The sequence below is a fragment of the Schistocerca serialis genome, unplaced genomic scaffold, assembly GCF_023864345.2.
Source record: "Schistocerca serialis cubense isolate TAMUIC-IGC-003099 unplaced genomic scaffold, iqSchSeri2.2 HiC_scaffold_648, whole genome shotgun sequence".
NCBI classification, from domain to species: Eukaryota; Metazoa; Arthropoda; class Insecta; order Orthoptera; family Acrididae; genus Schistocerca; species Schistocerca serialis.
Window position 1 is genome coordinate 2,019 of NW_026048242.1, and position 5,482 is coordinate 7,500.

The following is a 5,482-nucleotide window of genomic DNA, read 5'->3' on the forward strand; positions in this document are numbered from 1 at the left end:
TTATCACACACTACTCTCTTATCACACACAATATCTAACCACCAGCATGGAAGAACATCCAGTGCATCCTCTCCGCCACATGACACAATCCACACTATCATTACCAGACCGGGAGGTCCACCCAGAAAACACAATATCCCACCCTTCCGACATCCGCACATTGCTCAGCTAAGCCACGAACACCCACACATGTCCTACACAGTGGTGCACCCAACATCACAATACTGCCTCCTGTCACAGCACACAAACAATGGCAGGAATGAAAGACACAGATCTGCCACAACCATGGAATCGGAGCGCCGCCTGTCATGAGCCAAAAGTGCATCCTGACGTGACAAATCGGATAATACCGCAGGCATCCAATTACGATAATCACTATCAACGAACCTGCCGCCCCCCCCCCCAATACACCTTTCCCTACAACAATGTGTATCTGAACCTACGCTATATCGTACCTTAACCTAACCTATATCGTACCTTAACCTAACCTATATCGTACCTTAACCTAACCTATATCGTACCTTAACCTAACCTATATCGTACCTTAACCTAACCTATATCGTACCTTAACCTAACCTATATCGTACCTTAACCTAACCTATATCGTACCTTAACCTAACCTATATCGTACCTTAACCTAACCTATATCGTGCCTTAACCTAACCTATATCGTGCCTTAACCTAACCTATATCGTGCCTTAACCTAACCTATATCGTGCCTTAACCTAACCTATATCGTGCCTTAACCTAACCTATATCGTGCCTTAACCTAACCTATATCGTGCCTTAACCTAACCTATATCGTGCCTTAACCTAACCTATATCGTGCCTTAACCTAACCTATATCGTGCCTTAACCTAACCTAATTTGTGCCTTAACCTAACCTAATTTGTGCCTTAACCTAACCTAATTTGTGCCTTAACCTAACCTAATTTGTGCCTTAACCTAACCTAATTTGTGCCTTAACCTAACCTAATTTGTGCCTTAACCTAACCTAATTTGTGCCTTAACCTAACCTAATTTGTGCCGTAACCTAACCTAATTTGTGCCGTAACGTAACCCATGTTGTGCCGTAACGTAACCCATGTTGTGCCGTAACGTAACCCATGTTGTGCCGTAACGTAACCCATGTTGTGCCGTAACGTAACCCATGTTGTGCCGTAACGTAACCCATGTTGTGCCGTAACGTAACCCATGTTGTGCCGTAACCTAACCCATGTTGTGCCTTAACCTAACCCATGTTGTGCCTTAACCTAACCCATGTTGTGCCTTAACCTAACCCATGTTGTGCCTTAACCTAACCCATGTTGTGCCTTAACCTAACCCATGTTGTGCCTTAACCTAACCCACGTTGTGCCTTAACCTAACCTACGTTGTGCCTTAACCTAACCCATGTTGTGCCTTAACCTAACCCATGTTGTGCCTTAACCTAACCCATGTTGTGCCTTAACCTAACCCATGTTGTGCCTTAACCTAACCCATGTTGTGCCTTAACCTAACCCATGTTGTGCCTTAACCTAACCCATGTTGTGCCTTAACCTAACCCATGGTGTGCCTTAACCTAACCCATGTTGTGCCTTAACCTAACCCATGTTGTGCCTTAACCTAACCCACGTTGTGCCTTAACCTAACCCACGTTGTGCCTTAACCTAACCCACGTTGTGCCTTAACCTAACCCACGTTGTGCCTTAACCTAACCTACGTTGTGCCTTAACCTAACCCATGTTGTGCCTTAACCTAACCCATGTTGTGCCTTAACCTAACCCATGTTGTGCCTTAACCTAACCCATGTTGTGCCTTAACCTAACCCATGGTGTGCCTTAACCTAACCCATGGTGTGCCTTAACCTAACCCATGGTGTGCCTTAACCTAACCCATGTTGTGCCTTAACCTAACCCATGTTGTGCCTTAACCTAACCCATGTTGTGCCTTAACCTAACCCATGTTGTGCCTTAACCTAACCCATGTTGTGCCTTAACCTAACCCATGTTGTGCCTTAACCTAACCCATGTTGTGCCTTAACCTAACCCATGTTGTGCCTTAACCTAACCCATGTTGTGCCTTAACCTAACCCATGTTGTGCCTTAACCTAACCCATGTTGTGCCTTAACCTAACCCATGTTGTGCCTTAACCTAACCCATGTTGTGCCTTAACCTAACCCATGTTGTGCCTTAACCTAACCCATGTTGTGCCTTAACCTAACCCATGTTGTGCCTTAACCTAACCCATGTTGTGCCTTAACCTAACCCATGTTGTGCCTTAACCTAACCCATGTTGTGCCTTAACCTAACCCATGTTGTGCCTTAACCTAACCCATGTTGTGCCTTAACCTAACCCATGTTGTGCCTTAACCTAACCCATGTTGTGCCTTAACCTAACCCATGTTGTGCCTTAACCTAACCCATGTTGTGCCTTAACCTAACCCATGTTGTGCCTTAACCTAACCCATGTTGTGCCTTAACCTAACCCATGTTGTGCCTTAACCTAACCCATGTTGTGCCTTAACCTAACCCATGTTGTGCCTTAACCTAACCCATGTTGTGCCTTAACCTAACCCATGTTGTGCCTTAACCTAACCCATGTTGTGCCTTAACCTAACCCATGTTGTGCCTTAACCTAACCCATGTTGTGCCTTAACCTAACCCATGTTGTGCCTTAACCTAACCCATGTTGTGCCTTAACGTAACCCATGTTGTGCCTTAACGTAACCCATGTTGTGCCTTAACCTAACCTATAATGTGCCTTAACCTAACCTAAAGTGCGCCGTAACCTAAACTATATTGCGCCTTAACCTGACGCACGTTGTCGCTGAACCTGCTCTGTAATTGTTATGCAACCCGTTAAAGTAGTGTAGTGTTGCCTAACCGCAACCCTCGCAATATAGTTCGCTACTCGCACTGCCCGGTCCCCTGTGTATCGCGTCATGTTAAACACCTTGCAGGTGTTGCTGACTTTCCACATGCTCCTGCTATACGCTGTAGTGTGGATAGCAGCAGGACGTACATGCCCCCCCCCCTTCCCCCCTGCCTTCGCAAGCTGGTCGGTGAGAAGTTTGCATGTTCAATGCCCTTCGCATGCCGACGTACTCAGCCTACGTTGTGGTACGGCCTGTCACCTGTCCGCCGATGTACGCAAAACCCACAAACTGTACTGCACATTGCTCCGTATGTACTGAATGATACATCGTGGCCCATGTGACCGTATGACGACAGCGCCTAGCAACGGCGGACCATACAGTCCAAATATTGTGCACGCAGCTACGTGTCGTCTCCCTATAAGAGCTGGATTGCAGTGTGGTACGCCATACAGACGTGTGGGAGGAACGGACGCCCTGGATGGCGATCAGCATGAGCAGTCTGTTGATGTAGTGGAGCGTGTATTCGGACGTAGTCGTCTCTTCTCACACACCGTGATAGCATGTTGCACCGCGTTCCACATCTGCGACATGCTGCAGAGGCAGGCTGACAGTCGTTCGCGCAATGGACACCGCATACGTACGGGGTCTACCTTCCACGTGTTCTCTAGGCGTGCACATGTTGTTGCGTCTATGTGGGCAGACGTAGTGTGTTGTGACACCTGACACAGGCATGCAATACTCGTTGCAAATGGCGATGGACGTGTACGTTTGCTGGTGACGTTACGCAAATGAACAACCGGTAACCCGTTGTGGTGCGGTTGTTCTCGCTAGAGGTGAATCAGTGTTGGCGACGATCGGTCGAGCTATTAACCGGTTGTTTCAGGGATACCCACCATGCCCACGAACGTGAAAGGGGACCCACCATGCCCACGAACGTGAAAGGGGATCTGGGTGTGAGGCGATACGCGGCGGTGGCTGGGTGGGACCGTCCCCGGCCGGTGAGGGGGGGCCGCCCGGCGTGCTGGCAGCGCGGTGCGTGGGCGCACGCGCTACAGCCGGCTGGTGGGGGCGGCCGGTGGCAGGCGCGCCGGCCGACGGACGCGGCAGGCGGCGCAGCTGCGCGCCGGCGCCCCCTGCTCGCGGCGCCTTGCGGCCAAAGTAGGTCCTCGCGGGCCCGGTGCGAAGCGCGGTGGCCATCTGCAGTGTGCTGGTCCGATTGAGGACTTTGTGCGCTGAGGATGCGCCGCCGCCCGGCGCTCGGCGCCGCGACGCCGTCTGCTGCTCGGTCGCCCCAGCGGTTCTCGCAGGTGGTTTGTATCGCAGCTGTGCGGACGTGTTGGCGCGTGCGCTGTGCTGGGAGAGTTCGCTTCGGCACCCAAGTAGGGCTTTTGTCCTTCTGTGGCGCTGGCGTTGGAGCTGCCGGTCACCGTAGGTGGCGCGTGTTGTCTCCCGCCGGCAATGCCACGACAGCACGCTCCCGGGCCTCTGTCGGCAGCGGCAAGCTCAGTTGGGAGCACGGGTGGTCGCACCTAAAGCGTCTACTCGCCTAACTCCGGGCGATTGCGCCTCTCTCGAACCCGACCAAGTACTTAGGACGGCGCTGCGCGCCGCCGGGACCTGAGAGGGTTTCGAGGTGTGTTGTGCAGGGGAGCTCAGCCTCCTCCTGTTTGCAGAATAATTGAGCGGACGCTTGCGTGTTCGCGCGGGCCCCCGGGACACACTCCCGGGCGGCCGGCTGCTCAGCTCTAGTTGACGCAGCTCCCTGGTTGATCCTGCCAGTAGTCATATGCTTGTCTCAAAGATTAAGCCATGCATGTCTCAGTACAAGCCGCATTAAGGTGAAACCGCGAATGGCTCATTAAATCAGTTATGGTTCCTTAGATCGTACCCACGTTACTTGGATAACTGTGGTAATTCTAGAGCTAATACATGCAAACAGAGTCCCGACCAGAGATGGAAGGGACGCTTTTATTAGATCAAAACCAATCGGTCGGCTCGTCCGGTCCGTTTGCCTTGGTGACTCTGAATAACTTAGGGCTGATCGCACGGTCCTCGTACCGGCGACGCATCTTTCAAATGTCTGCCTTATCAACTGTCGATGGTAGGTTCTGCGCCTACCATGGTTGTAACGGGTAACGGGGAATCAGGGTTCGATTCCGGAGAGGGAGCCTGAGAAACGGCTACCACATCCAAGGAAGGCAGCAGGCGCGCAAATTACCCACTCCCGGCACGGGGAGGTAGTGACGAAAAATAACGATACGGGACTCATCCGAGGCCCCGTAATCGGAATGAGTACACTTTAAATCCTTTAACGAGTATCTATTGGAGGGCAAGTCTGGTGCCAGCAGCCGCGGTAATTCCAGCTCCAATAGCGTATATTAAAGTTGTTGCGGTTAAAAAGCTCGTAGTTGGATTTGTGTCCCACGCTGTTGGTTCACCGCCCGTCGGTGTTTAACTGGCATGTATCGTGGGACGTCCTGCCGGTGGGGCGAGCCGAAGGCGTGCGACCGCCTCGTGCGTGCTCGTGCGTCCCGAGGCGGACCCCGTTGAAATCCTACCAGGGTGCTCTTTATTGAGTGTCTCGGTGGGCCGGCACGTTTACTTTGAACAAATTAGAGTGCTTA

At 51.6% G+C, this 5,482-nt stretch overlaps 1 non-coding gene across 1 annotated transcript in view; it reads left to right on the plus strand.

Annotated features, from left to right (window-relative positions):
• Positions 1-4,617: 4,617 nt before the first annotated feature.
• Positions 4,618-5,482, plus strand: part of LOC126449101 (small subunit ribosomal RNA) — a 1,909-nt gene continuing 1,044 nt past the window's right edge. Inside the window, exon 1 of the ribosomal RNA XR_007584330.1 lies at positions 4,618-5,482. This exon is cut by the window's right edge and continues 1,044 nt beyond it. This is a non-coding gene — a ribosomal RNA (small subunit ribosomal RNA).